Raw genomic sequence first — 15,186 nt, 5'->3', positions numbered from 1 at the left:
CTGCTTGTGCTCTCTCTCTCATGCTCTCTTAAATAAATAAATATTTTTAAAAAATAGTTATTTGGATTATTCTAGAAATTTCTCCAGAGATTCCAGTATGCATTTTAACTTCTCTATTTTCAAATAATATCATTAGATTGATTTTATTAACACAGTAAAGACCTTATAATAGTAGGATTCCATTTACCCTCCTCATGCACTTTGAGCTCTTGTCTATCTACATGTTTTTCTACATATGTAATAATCCCATGCTACTTCCTTAAAATAGTTGCTAGTATATATATATGTGTGTGTATATAAATGTGTGTGTATATATATACCCATACACACACACATAGTTATGTTTTGTGCATAAATTAATTTTTAGAAGTATTTCATAATTATCCAAATATTTACTTTTTATTTGTTTCGTGCAAAGTTCTACATGTAATCAATTCCCTCAATTTGAAGAACTTTCAATATTTCTGGTGCAGGTCTGCTGGAGATGAAATCTCTCAGCTTCTCTCTCTCTGAAAATATTGTTATTTTGCCTTGATATCTACTCAGTGCTTTCCCCAACATAGAGTTGTAAGCAAGTAGCTTCATTTTTCCCCCATTTTAACACTTTGAAGTCTTTTCTTGGTTTTCTGGCCTTCACTATTTCTGATGAGAAGTAGTCATCTTTTTATTTTTGTTTTCCTCTATGTAATGTGTCTTGTGCTGGACTCTGGATGTTTTAAGATTTTCTCTGTGTCTTTTGTTTTTGAGAGCTAGAATGATGTACCTAATATGATTTTATTTATTTATTTTTTTTACTTAAGACATGTTAATCTTCTTGGATCTCTGTAATATTTTTCATGTTCTTTGGAAGGATTTTGTTCATTATTTCAAATAATATTCTGTCCTATTTTCTCTCTTCTATTTATTTTGTTCTCTAATTAAACATACACACACAATATTGTTCCACTTATTTCCAAATAATCTGTTATACTTTTCCATTTTTCGTTATCTTTATGTTTCAGTTATTTTTGTTTTCAGTTTCAGGGATCTTTTCTCTGTTGAGTCCAAAAGAAAATTAAATGACCACTTTAAGATGAGTAAGTGAATTATTTTTGTAGTGTATTTACATATTTATTTTTGACATTTTAATTTTGGCTTTTATAGTTTCTGAAATTTTCATCTCTTTATACATACTGTATATTGTGATGGTTAATTTTATGTGTCAAATTAACAAGGCTAAGGGATGCTCAGGTAGCTAGTAAAACATTATTTCTGGGTGTATCTGGGAGAGAGTTTCTGGAAGAGGTTAGTATTTGAATCAATAGACTGACCAATGTGGATGAGCAATATCCAACTTGTTCCAGTAATATCCAGCAATATCCAAATCATTGAGGGCCTGAACAGAATTAGAAGAATAGAAAAGAAGATATTTGCAAATGACAGTATAGACAAAAGATTGATATCCAGGATCTATAAAGAACTCCTCAAACTCAACACACACAAAACAGATAATCATATCAAAAATGGGCAGAAGATATGAACAGACACTTCTCCAATGAAGACATACAAATGGCTATCAGACACATGAAAAAATGTTCATCATCACTAGCCATCAGGGAGATTCAAATTAAAACCACATTGAGATATCACCTTACACCAGTTAGAATGGCCAAAATTAGCAAGATAGGAAACAACATGTGTTGGAGGGGATGTGGAGAAAGGGGAACCCTCTTACACTGTTGGTGGGAATGCAAGTTGGTGCAGCCTCTTTGGAGAAGTGTGGAGATTCCTCAAGAAATTAAAAATAGAGCTTCCCTATGGCCCTGCCATTGCACTACTGGGTATTTACCCCCAAAGATACAGATGTAGTGAAAAGAAGGGCCATCTGTACCCCAATGTTTATAGCAGCAATGGCCACAGTTGCCACACTGTGGAAAGAACCAAGATGTCCTTCAACGGACGAATGGATAAGGAAGATGTGGTCCATACACACTATGGAGTATTATGCCTCCATCAGAAAGGATGAATACCCAACTTTTGTAGCAACATGGACGGGACTGGAAGAGATTATGCTGAGTGAAATAAATAAAGCAGAGAGAGCCAATTATCATATGGTTTCACCTATTTGTGGAGCATAACAAATAGAATGGAGGACATGGGGAGTTAGGAGAAGGGATTTGGGGGAAATTGGAAGGGGAGGTGAACAATGAGAGACTATGGACTCTGAAAAACAATCTGAAGGGTTTGAAGAGGTGGGGGGGTGGGAGGTTGGGGGAACCAGGTGGTGGGTATTAGAGAGGGCACAGATTGCATGGAGCACTGGGTGTGGTACAAAAAACAATGAATACTGTTATGTTGAAAATAAATTTAAAAAAAATAAAAAAAGTATTGGATGGACAGTACTTGTGCATACCATAGGTGCTAAATAAATATTAAATACTGGGAAAAAAAAGAAGAATAGAAAAAAAATAGAATAAAGGGATAATTTCTCTCTCTCTCTCTCTTCTTGAGCTGGGACATCCATCTCCTCACGATCTTGGACATTAGAGCACCTAGTTTTCTGGTCTTCAAACCCTAGGGCTTACACCAGTAGCACCCTAATTCCCAGAATTTCAAATTCGGGTTAAATCATACCACAGGCTTTCCTGGTTCTCCAGCTTGCAGATGGCAGATTATGGGACTTCTCAGCCTCCATAACCATGTGAGTGAATTCCTGTAACAAATCTCTTTATCATCTATCTCCTTTGATATACACATATGTATATATACACACAAATATATATATACATATATATACATACATATGTATATAATCAGTATATATTTACTATAGATACATTTCATATACAGTTCTGTTTCTCTGGAGAAACTTGACTAATACATAGACCTTTATAGTACACTTTCATTTAATTTTTATGGTTATTCCAAGTTCTCTGTCTGAAAATCACCGTATCAGGGCCATTTGTGAGTTTGTTTCTAGTGTTTACTTTCCTCGTCTTAAGTCCCATTTTCCTGCTTCTTCATGAGACTTTAAAAATTTTATGCTATGCTAGGTATCATATGTAAAGTGGCAGTAGGGACTGGAATAAATAATAAAAAGAAGTATGTCCTTACTTACCTCTGACAGGTTGATAGTGACACTATGTCACTCTGTTCTGTAGTTGAGCTGAGCTGAGGCATCATGCATCTTTTGATAGATTCAATTCACTACTAGCTTTGAATGTTTTAAGGGGGAAATAATCTCAGGATATCTCTTTTGTTTTATAGTGTAGTGTTCAGTTTTTAAGAATATTGGGTAATTCTCTTAGCCTTTTAATAACTGCTCTAGCTTAATCTCTCATCTTGCTGACCAGTCCCCAGTATTTGAGGGTATAATATGTATACTTGGAAAAGGTCCCATGTGACCCATGAGCTGATCTCTTAGCTTCCACGGCCTAACCTAGCCTTCAGTGTATAATCTATATACTCATTGAAGATCAATGATAAGAAGTTGGAGGTAGATGCTGACCTGCTTTTTAGTTGAGGTTCCACAAGATTTCTTCTTTTCCCACCATTTTACCAGTGAAAACAGCCATGAGGCCTTTCCTTCCTAAAATGGGCCTTCATATTTTGAATTAATTAATTTAAATTCCTTTTTAAAAATATTTTATTTATGTTTTTGAGATAGAGAAAGAATGGGGGAAGTGGGGAGTGGAGGGTGAGGGTTGGAGGCAGAGGGAGAGGAAGAAGCAGACTCCTCACAGAGCAGGGACCCCAATGGGGGGCTCAATCCCAGGATCCTGGGATTATGACCTTAGCAGAAGGCAGACAGTTAACTGACTGAGCCATTCAGGTGCCCCCAAAATTCATTTAAATTTCTTGAATTAAATTCATCATCAGTAATCTAATGAATTTTAAAAGTTACTATGATTTGGTAATTTATTTGGCTTATTTTCACTTTTGTTTTGTTTCTTTAAAGGGCAACAATCTTTTGTAACTTTATATAATTTAACCAAAATAAGTCTCTTTTTGTTCTTTTTGTGTCTCTTCAATTCCTACCAAGATAATTTACAGATATACGGTACCCAAAATGCTATATCTAACAACATTTATCTAATTGAAAGTTCTGTTTTCATGTTATAGGTATAAAGATTTCTGGTAAAGAAATAATTATGAATTTCTAAAAGAACATATCTGTGGTACTACACTGAAATGCCCATAAGAGTTTTCTTAGGGTCCACTAAACATTCATATTCACAGGATGTCATAGGCTATGTTTGACAGTAGATTCACTTAGAAAAATTCAGGTCAGAAAACACAATTTTCTAGCAGGGCAGTGATGCATATTCTATGTGTTTAGGTATCCTTCAGGTATTCTGTGTTGCTCCCAGAAGCTATTTTCTTTGGTTCTTCAGATGATAGGTCATAGATGAGGGAATGAAAGGAAACTTACACTGGGGAGATACAGAAGTCACTCTGGGTTAATACTGATTCTTAATAGGAACTATCTCTTGTAACAATTCCACTGGTATTGTTTTCAGGTTTCAGCAAAGGACAGGCCAGTTGCAAGGGTCAGCAGCAATTAGGATTGCTCAATACTGGCTTCCCACCAGATATTTATAATTCTCTCATTCCAAATTCAATGTACCTGAAAGTGGCCAATTTTACCATAAGAAATAGTCTACTTTAATGTTCCTAAGAGAAAATAAATAGAAAATTGACTGAGAGTCAAATTCTCTCCCCGTATCTAACATCATGATTTAAAAGTGTTTGTACTTTCATTGTCCAACACTGAAAATTTCAAAATACCTATATTATATTTTTCACAGAACATTTTATGAATCTTCAGCAGCTAAACATGAATGATAAAATTTTTATGAGTACAAAAGATTTTCTCTTCATCTGAATACTATTTGATACGGCAGCAAAATAATTTACTAAACACACAAACTAAATTGATGATATCAGTTTACATATTTAAAAGAAATCAGAAACTAAAAGCCTATAGGAAACATATTTATTTGCATTACACTTATCTCAAGCAAAGAAGAAGACAAAAAAAAAACAAATTTATAACTGAATAGCCGTATGCTTTCCAAAATTACATATTTATAGCATGTTATATATTATTCATGCACTAAATGCTAATTCTCATTTAGATATCATAAGAGACAATTAAGAGATAGGGATATTATGATATCCATCTCAGAAAGAAGGAGTATGAGCCTTAGAAGAGCAATAACAGGTAATAAACTTTTAGTCACAAAACCTAGTAAGTAATGAGACTTCAGTCACAAAGCCAACAAGTTCGCATTACAGAGCTACATTTAACCCAGATCATTTCTTCACCACTATCTAGGTCTATACATAATGCTTTTGGGATATATGTGTGCTATTTATTGAATAGTGCTAAATATTTATACTAAATCTTGTGAATTGGCTGCCACTGGTCCTCTCACATCCTTACAAATTCTAGACCTCTCAAAGACAGAAATATAATACACATTTCTTTAATAAACAACTTGCCTTTTTGGTTAACTATATACACTCTGTGCAGGATATTTTGGAAGGGTGCAAATAAATTTTTATAGTTTATAGTGCCACTGACTAAGTTTGTATTATTCCTACAATATTTTTAAAATCCTTAAAATATTATCCCTAAAATACTACATATAACTATATACATATAAGAATATTATTATATATATTTTAAATATGTTTAATTTAAATTCTGGTGTAGTGAATTTGAATCTTGGAACATAAATTGGAAATAATTGCTTTTAATGGTTATGCATTCAAATATAGAATTTATTATGCAATACTTTTAAAACTTGGTGGGGCAATGGATACAAGGATTACAAATAAAATGTGAAATTTAGGGGGCGCCTGGGTGGCTCAGTGGGTTAAAGCCTCTGCCTTTGGCTCAGTTCATGATCCCAGGGTCCTGGGATCAAGCCCTATATCGGGCTCTCTGCTCTGCAGGGAGCCTGCTTCCTCCTCTCTCTCTCTCTGCCTGCCTCTCTGCCTACTTCTGATCTCTGCCTGTCAAATAAATAAATAAAATCTTTAAAAATAAATAAATAAAATAAAATGTGAAATTTAGGATGAAGGCATTCATATACCTATTCTAATATTTTGAAAGCAAAACCAAGAAAATTCCAACTCCACAGGCTCTAATAATAAGAAAGAACTCATTTTCATATAAATAAGATTCAAGGAAAAGTATGCTCCAGATTTGATTAATTTAGCAGCACAATCACATCATCATGGTCCCCATTATTACCATCTTTCCATCCTGCCACCTTTAGTGGGTTAAAAATGTCCTTAGGCTCCAGCTACTATAAGCACAAGATCAGAGATACAGTTACAGATATAAAATACAGATGACAAAGTATTCAGAAGAAGAGGAATTACCTCTTACTGAACTTTGTAACACTAATTTCAACCAGTCTCTCAATAGATGTTTTTCTTTATCTCATTGGCCAGGATTTCATCACATGCCCATACTAAACCAATTACTAGCAACAAGAATGGGCCACAAAAATGGGCTTTTTAGACTATCTGTTATTCACCCTTAAATTTTGGATTGGCTTCCCTGCTCTGAATGATAGAAGGGGGAGAGGGAAAACAAACTCATTTGAGACTGCAACTAGGGGGATAATGGCTTTGTAAATAATAAATAATAAATAAATAAATAAAAACTGCTGCTCAATTTTGTTCATGAAAAATAGTTGTGCTTTAGCCTTTCAATTGCAGTGGAACTTTAAGAAAAAAAAATTATTGTGTTTTGTTAGTCACCATAAAGTACATCATTAGTTTTTGATGTGGTGTTCCATGATTCATTGTTTGTGTATAACACCAGTGCTCCATTCAATCAGTGCCCTCCTTAATATCCATCACCAGGCTCACCCATTTCCCCATTCCCCTCCCTTCTAAAACTCTCCACTTGGAACTTTAAAAATATTATACATGATTGCAAATCATGTCATTTTATTACATTCATGAAAAAAATTACTTTTTCCAAGAATGGCTAGGAATTGCATAAAATAGTTGGTCAATATCTGTAAAGTAATGTGATTTTACAACCACAGCCTCTGGTTATAGTTGCACTTATGAATTTTCATTGTGAAAAAAGTGTGAAAAAAGTGAGTTTTCAGTTTGAGTATTTAGTTCAGGAGCATAGATACCAAGTAATATTTTAAAGGTTACATGGCTTATGGGCTTACAGAAATTATCCAACATAAACTGTTCAGATGAAAATTGTCTAATTCTAGTGACTTCTACATCTTTCCTTATAATTAGAGACATAATTTATGATTTAGAGAAAGTTTCCTTTTATGACATGTTTAATCTTTTAACTGCAGAGTATTTGTGAATAAAATATTGAGAAATTAAAACAAATACTGAGGAAATGGTAATATTACAGGAAGAGGTTGAATAATGATATGGTATTAGGAGAAATTTCATTGGATCTCACAGAACTTTTATCTATATTTAATCTACAGTTATTTATAAAATTGGTCAATATTTTGCTTATATTGCTAATTTATAAATGTATTCATAGTTGTTTAATGAATGCCATGGTACACTATATAACTTAGTAAGATTAGTCAATAGCTATACTTGTTATTTTTAATCTTTAAAGTGCAATCTTTAAAGAAGCAAAAAGTGAGACATTTTAGAGAGAATCAGTTATCATTGTATCTATAATCTTCATTATCATCTTCATCATGATCTGTAGCGTAAAAACATCATCTATTTTAGAGGGAAAGATGGATTTGCTTTTTGTCAGTTGTACCACTGTAAAATACTTCTGTAAATATACTTAAATATATTCCAAATATAGTCTAATATATTCTAAATATAGTCCATCTATAATTTTTTAGATGACCCTGAAGAAAGAGGGGTAGGTTCTGTTTCCAATGATGAAAGGTAACTTATAGTTTTGTTTTTTTTTTTAGTGTAAATGTGCTTTGTTATAACATTTTTTCTTTTCAAACAATGATTTTGGTTTAGGCTGACAGACCAACCCCAAAAGCTTTGTGTGTGTGTGTGTGTGTGTGTTTGTGTGTGTGTGCGTGTTCTTTTTGGGTTTGTTTCTATTTATAGAAAGTATGTATTTTGGGAGTTATGGGTGTGTGTGTGTATGTCTGTGTTTATGTATTTTTTGAAATATTTTATTTATTTATTTGACAGAGAGAGAGAGCACAAGTAGGCAGAGAGGCAGGCAGAGAGAGAGGAAGGGAAACAGGCTCCCCACTGAGCAGAGAATCTGATTCGGGTCTCTATCCGAGGACCCTGATATCATGACCTGAGCTGAAGGCAGAGGCTTAACCCACTGAGCCAACCAGGGCCCAGGTTTATGTATTTAATTCTAGTGACATTAGGAAGAGAAGTTTAAGAAACATTAGAGACTTTCCCAGGGCGATGCACTGGCTTGATTTTTTCTTTACTTTTGGCTCAAGAATAATGATACGAAAGAGACTGCCACTGGTTTAACACTGTACTACCTGAACTCCCATTACTTATGTCTAAATAAATCACCCATTAGAAATCTATCAGTATCTATCGTCATGTGCACTGAGCCTGAGAGGTCTGTCCATTGCATGTGAGTGGGAAAAGAAGATCTCTAAGGAAGACTTCTGCCAGGCATGCTGGGAGTGGAAATGGGGCAGGAATGGAACCAAGGGAAGAACATTGGTACATTTGATTGTGACAAAATATAGGAGTTTTCAATGACATAAAAAATGAGATTCATCAACAGAAGGTGAGGAGAGGAGGCTGTTGGAGATTTGAGGAGGGAGAAAATAGACAAGATTTCATAACGTTATTAGTATTAGGAAGAAAATGTTGGTAAGACAAGAAATATATATATACAAATATACACATGGACATTTATATCATGTTTATAATTTTAAAGGGCTTTCTAAGAAGGAAAAAGGTCTTTTTTTGTTGAACTACATGTAGTATTAAATGTGCATGTTCTGAGTTTCATCTTAAAGGAAATGGTTTTTCAAAATAAAATACTTTGTGCAAAAAATTAGGCATGATCACACACAAGAGTCATAATTTTCTTGTTATTAATACAGCCTAATGCTTAAAGTGGGGGGCAGAGAAAGCTAGACTATTTCAGGAATTATAATTCTGGTGAAAGAGTCTAGAGCAAAATGTGTTTAAAAAGCAGATTTATCTGAATACATATAAGCATTTAGTATATAATCCAGGAATTACTGTTTTATGTCCATTCAATTTTATTTTTCACCCAGTAGATTTCTCTAAAGGAAGGTATTTAGGGTTATTCCCTACTGAAGTTTATTTGAATCAACTCTGTATTCTTCAGATGCCATGTAGTGCCAGAGCACTTGGATGTACAGCCCTGAAGAGTTGCAGGATGCAAAGAAAAGAAGCAGTGCCTCTAGGGAATTGTGACTGCTGGTGCAAGACCTGTGAAATCAGGGGAAATAAAAGGTACCTACTCTCAACAACTATTTTTCCACTGTGGCAGAGCTGAATATGAGCACCATTCTACAAATGTGTATTACTGCAATTGCCTGCTTAGGAAATCTGGAGAAGTAAAAAAACAGCATAATTTAATTAAAGACCAGTAAATTAAATGAGGAAATTAAGCAAGAAATTAATGGTGAAGAAAATTTTAGGAAAGGTTTAGATTGGCAGAAATACCTAGAATTATATCTGGCTCCTAATTAGGAGAAATACCCTATGCACCATTTTATTCAATTGTGCCCTCTCTGCTGTGAACATATTTTCATTCTCACTCAGAAAGATAATTCCAGGGATGCCTGGGTGGCTCAGTTGGTTAAGCGTCTGTCTTCTGCTCAGGTCATGATCTCAGGGTGCTGGGATCAAGTTCTACATTGGGCTCCCTGCTCAGCGGGGAGTTTGCTTCTCCCTCTGGCTGCTCTGCCTGCTGCTCCCCTGCTTGTGCTCTGTCTCTGACAAATAAATAAATAAAATCTTTAAAAAAAGAAAGAAAGAAAGAAAGTTCCAGGGTACTGCCAATAATCCACCTCTGTTCAGTCACATATAAACTAACATCATTCACTTGTTACACATGAAACAAATTAAAATAATTATTTAGAAGCATAAAACATTATGCATCCCCATTTTACAATTGATTATAATAATGTCTTCCTAGCCAGAAGACAAGTCCCAGGAAAATCAATTTATTGAGTTTCCCTCCAATGCTAAGATTTTTTTTTTTATGTGACATGTCAATTTATTGCTGTTTTACATCACTGGTAAGTTGTGATTACCAATGATTGTGATAGTTAGCCTTCTCAAAGTTTTATGGTGAATGTAATAATAAAATGACAAACTTTAGTTATGATTTACTCTGGTATTCAGCCATGAGTCCTTGGGAACTGGGCCAGGAGGATGACTTTATTTCAGTACTCAGAATCATGCCTGCTCCCAAGATAGGCCTTGAACTGAAACTACACCATCAACCTTCTACTACTTCTTACCTAATGTATTACAAAGACCTTCCTTAGAACAGACTCTAGTTGAATGCTTCCTATCAATTCTCTGGAAACGCTCAAATTTGGGGTGAATTGTAAGAATATGAACCTGGGTCATCACATGGAAATACCTGACATTTAGCTAACTTAAATAGCCACAGTATTATGCTCATGGAAACTCTTTAGGACTTTGCATTCAGAAGTGGCAGGGGGCAGGGATAATTAGAGGAATATGTTTCTCAAAGGTATGAAGGAGATGATTTGGACAACTCTTTTTTAAAGAGCAACATTCTAAGAACAAAAACTACTTTTGAAGCTAATGAAAGGTTATATCATATGGGAATTATTGAAAACACTTTTTGTTAGGAGGTAATCAACTAGAAATGGATATCCCAGGGAACAATGGAAACTATGAAGCATGAATACATAAAAATCAATGGGAAAAGAGAAATCATTATAGGCTAATACCTTTGCTACTATGCAATCACGGAGAACTTTTTCATTATTTTCATAATATTTAAAAATATTGCTTCAGTTTTCAAAAAATAAAATATAGGGGCATCTAGGTGGTTCAATTGGCTAAGCATCTGACTCTAGGTGCACCTGGGGGCTCAGTGGGTTAAGCCTCTGCCTTCAGCTCAGGTCATGATCTCAGGGTCCTGGGATCGAGCCCCATATCGGGCTCTCTGCTCAGCGGGGAGCCTGCTTTGCCCCTCTCTTTCTCTGCACCTGTCTCTGCCTATTTGTGTTATCTCTGTCATAAATAAATAAAATCTTTAAAAAAAAAAAAAAGCATCCAACTCTTGGTTTTGACTCCGGTCATGTTCTCAGGCCATGAGATCAAGTCCTGTATCTGGCTCCAGCTGGGAGTCGGCCTGAGATTCTCTCTTCCTCTCCCTCTGCCCCTACACCCTGCTTTGTACACACACTCCCTCTCTCTCTGAAATAAATAAATCTAAATATATATATATATATATATATGCTTCAAAAATAAATAAAATGTATACTATCACAACATTTTTATTTCCTAAATTCAGTATTTTTTCTGAAATCTTTAGAGAGTAGCAGTATCTCTCTATGAAAGTCTTAATTTATGTTTCTCCTTTATTTCCTCCATCCCTCTAAGAACCTTATTTAAACCTTATTAACAACTTTTTCTTCAAAATATTTAATGTATTAATATTAATATTAATGTATTAATATTAATGTAATCCAACTAACCCAGATTCTAGTTCCTACCCACAAATGTGAATGGGATAGAGCTACTATAATTGTAATTTTTTATTCTCTCCAATCAGTATTTTATTTCACTCATAATTATTACCTACTTTTTTTTAAAGATTTTATTTATTTATTTGACAGAGATCACAAGCAGGCAGAGAGGAGGAAGCAGGCTCCCTGCTGAGCAGAGAGCCCGATGTGGGGCTGGATCCCAGGACCCTGAGATCATGACCCAAACCGAAAGCAGAGGCTTTAACCCACTGAGCCACCCAGGTGCCTCTATTACCTACTTTTTTAAGTTTACCAGGCTCTGGCATCCTGTTTATTCAAATTCTCATCCTTACCTATTTACTCTATATAGTGGTTTTCTCTAATCTGTTTTATTTGATTGCATCCTTAGATATATTTTAGTCCTTTTTAAGGAAAATGAGATCGTTGGAATATATTTCATCAGAGTTATCCCTTACAGATATGCAAGTTGAGTGCTGAAATACTTCATAGCTAGTATATAGCAATCTACCATTTGAGGGAAATATAAAATGTATATGTGTATAATTCAACATGTTAGATTAAAATATTGTTGCTCACGTGTCTTAGACATATTGTTACTTTCTTGATATTGGTTAATTCCCATTCTGTATCCTTATTCAGCCAGATGGGTAAGATATCCAGTCTGTTAACCCAGATTTTACTGAAGTTCTAGTATTTGACATACAGTCAGAGTGGCAGGAAAAAAATCTATGATGGACAGCAGTCTACCTTTTGCTCCTGCTGAGATGCTCATTGTACAGTCTATAAAGCCATCTAGGCTATGAGCTCTGTTGTTTCCAGTCCTTCTGGACTTTAGGACCCAGAATCCAGCCTTTGAAGGTATATCACATAGTCATTGCTCTCTGCGCTTCCAAGTATTATCACCCCCAAATAATTGTCCCGGGTTTGTGGACATCTCTCTCTCCCATCACCCACATCCCACCTCTCAATTTTCTACTTTTCTGTTGTCTCTGGAAATTTTATCCTTCCCTTATTCTGTTGCTCTTAGGAGAACAGCAAGAATATATTACAAAACCACCCTCTTGGTCAGTTTAGACTTCTACAAAAATCAGAAACAAAAACTCCAGGCAAATACCATTTTCTGCTCTGCCAAAAATACCTAGAGAAAAGAAATACAGTAGGCATGGTATATGCTTGGAAGTAAGAAGGACTAGGGAATAGGGAGCAATACAGAAATATGCATTCTTACCTCAATAAAATTCCCTAATATGTAAACAAATATCCTAGGCTTTAAAGAAACTTTATTAAATATTTAATTTCAGGATCATTATTTTAAATAGGTAAGATATATCACAGAGTTATGATAAGGCAAATGAGGTCTATTCAATATTATGTGACTTTTGGTCAACCAAGGAAAACTATTGACCAAATTTGGCATGGCCTCATGAAACTTAAAAGGTAGCAGAGAAAATGCATATCAAAGATAGAGGAATGCCCTTGATAAGGAAAAGAACTGTGTGAAAGAATGCAGTTCCAGTGTAGAGCCAAAGATTCTATTCTGGACTGTGTGCGACTTTACTGCTCCTGATTGAAAACATTACATAAACTTTAGGTCTTAATACAATGCAAATTTGTTATCTGAAATTCTTGTAGGTTAAAAGTTCAATGCAAGTCACAGTAGGCTAAATTCAAGTACTGATAGGGCCATTTTCCTTTCTGGAGACCCTAGTGGAGAATCCATTTCCTTGCACTTTCCAACTTTTAAAAGACACTTTATATTCCATGGTAATCTCCTTCTTCCATCTTTAAAGTCCGCAGCATTGCATCTCTCTGAACATTTTTCCATAATCATATTTTCTTCTGACTATAGTCAGAAAAGGTTCTCAACTTTTAGTTTTTTTTTGTTTGTTTTTTAAAGATTTATTTATTTATTTGACAGAGAGAAAAAGAGAGGCAGAGAGGCAGGCAGAGAGAGAGAAGCAGGCTCCCTGCTGAACAGAAAGCCCGATGCGGGGCTTGATCCCAAGACCCTTAGACCATGACCCGAGCCAAAGGCAGAGGCATAACCCACTGAGCCACCCAGGCACCCTGGTTCTCAACTTTTAAGTGTTCATGTGATTAGATTTAGAGCCACCCAGGTAATCCAGAGGATTACCAGAGGTAATCTCCATATAAATGTTTTTAGCATAATTACATTGGCAAAGTTCCTTTATAGTGTGAGGTAATACACATACAGCTCCCAGAAATTAGGATATGGACAAATTGGGGGTGGGGAGGCATTATTCTGCCTACAAAAGACTAATTGAGTTTAAGGTACCTTTGATATAGACTTGTTCCTGAGGTTTTTTTTTTTCTTTTTTTAAGATTTTATTTACTTATTTGACAGACAGAGATCACAGATAGGCAGAGAGACAGGCAGAGAGAGAAATGAGGAAGCAGACTCCCTGCTGAGCAGAGCGCCTGATGAGGGGCTTGATCCCAGGACCCGGGGATCATGACCTGAGCAGAAGGCAGAGGCTTTAACCCACTGGCACACCCAGGCACCCCAGTTTGTAGGTTTTTAAAACTATATTAAAAAATCTCTGCTCCCTGTGTTGAAAAACATATTGAGTTTCTCTCTAAGCAAAGTTTTCAGAATAGCTTACTGGTGTCATTTAATTGATTTTAAGCTTTGGGCATGGGAAGATTACCAGGAAGGATGGAAAATTCATTTCCTGGAACCCACTAAATATTTTGATTAGAGCTCAAAAGGATGAAACCGTTGCCTTAACAAGTTTCATGTATGTAGAGCAAAGATCTTTAATCATTTTTCTTTCAGATTTTTAAACAGAATTTAAATCAGTATGTTTCTAATAGTAATTTTAAGACCCTAAGGATCTCGTTTTTCTCTTGACCATGTTGTGTCAATAAAGGCTCTTAGGAAATAACTTACTATGGAATGTTTAATGCTAGATTCAAACCTAAGCAATTCAGGGAAGAATTAGCAATCACGACCTTAATTATCTGAGGGCACATGCTGACCAGAATGATGGTAACCTCTATAAAGATTTGACAATTCATCTTGAGATGAAAGACTTAATGAGGGAGTAGTATTCATCTTTGAAATAAATTTTTGTGGCTCTCTAAGTCAGTTAAATTGTTTTTATTTTTCAAACAAATTATTTGTGAATAAATACATATTTCTTATCAAAATATGGATAACAATAGTATTAAATATAATATTATTAATATGGGAAGAAATGTTATCTCTAATAGTGACCTCACAGAAAAACACATTATGTTGTAAATATCACTTGAGAAGTGAAACATATATGCGCATTCAAAAAAAGTTTAAAGTTTACACATTTAAATGAAGTTCAATTTCTAGGAATGTTAGAACAGCATTTAAATAATTAATGAAACAGAAAAATGCATTTTATAAATATTATTTAAAAAATATTTTTCCTTAAACATATAACTAAACTAAGCAACTTAACTTCAAGCATAAATACTTAGACCATGCTAAATCATTTTGGGGAAAAAATGTTTACATAAAAGG

At 34.7% G+C, this 15,186-nt stretch overlaps 1 long non-coding RNA gene across 1 annotated transcript; it reads left to right on the top strand.

Moving 5' to 3' along the window:
* Positions 1-7,838: 7,838 nt before the first annotated feature.
* Positions 7,839-9,531, top strand: LOC116875672. Its single transcript, XR_004384241.1, has 2 exons — positions 7,839-7,890; positions 9,299-9,531. It is a non-coding gene; the product is annotated as an uncharacterized LOC116875672 (long non-coding RNA).
* The last annotated feature ends 5,655 nt before the right edge of the window (positions 9,532-15,186 follow it).

This window comes from Lontra canadensis, unplaced genomic scaffold (genome assembly GCF_010015895.1).
Source record: "Lontra canadensis isolate GAN:19392208 unplaced genomic scaffold, GSC_riverotter_1.0 scaffold42, whole genome shotgun sequence".
NCBI classification, from domain to species: Eukaryota; Metazoa; Chordata; class Mammalia; order Carnivora; family Mustelidae; genus Lontra; species Lontra canadensis.
Note: the sequence above shows the minus strand (reverse complement) of the source record. Positions and strands in the feature narration are given on the sequence as shown.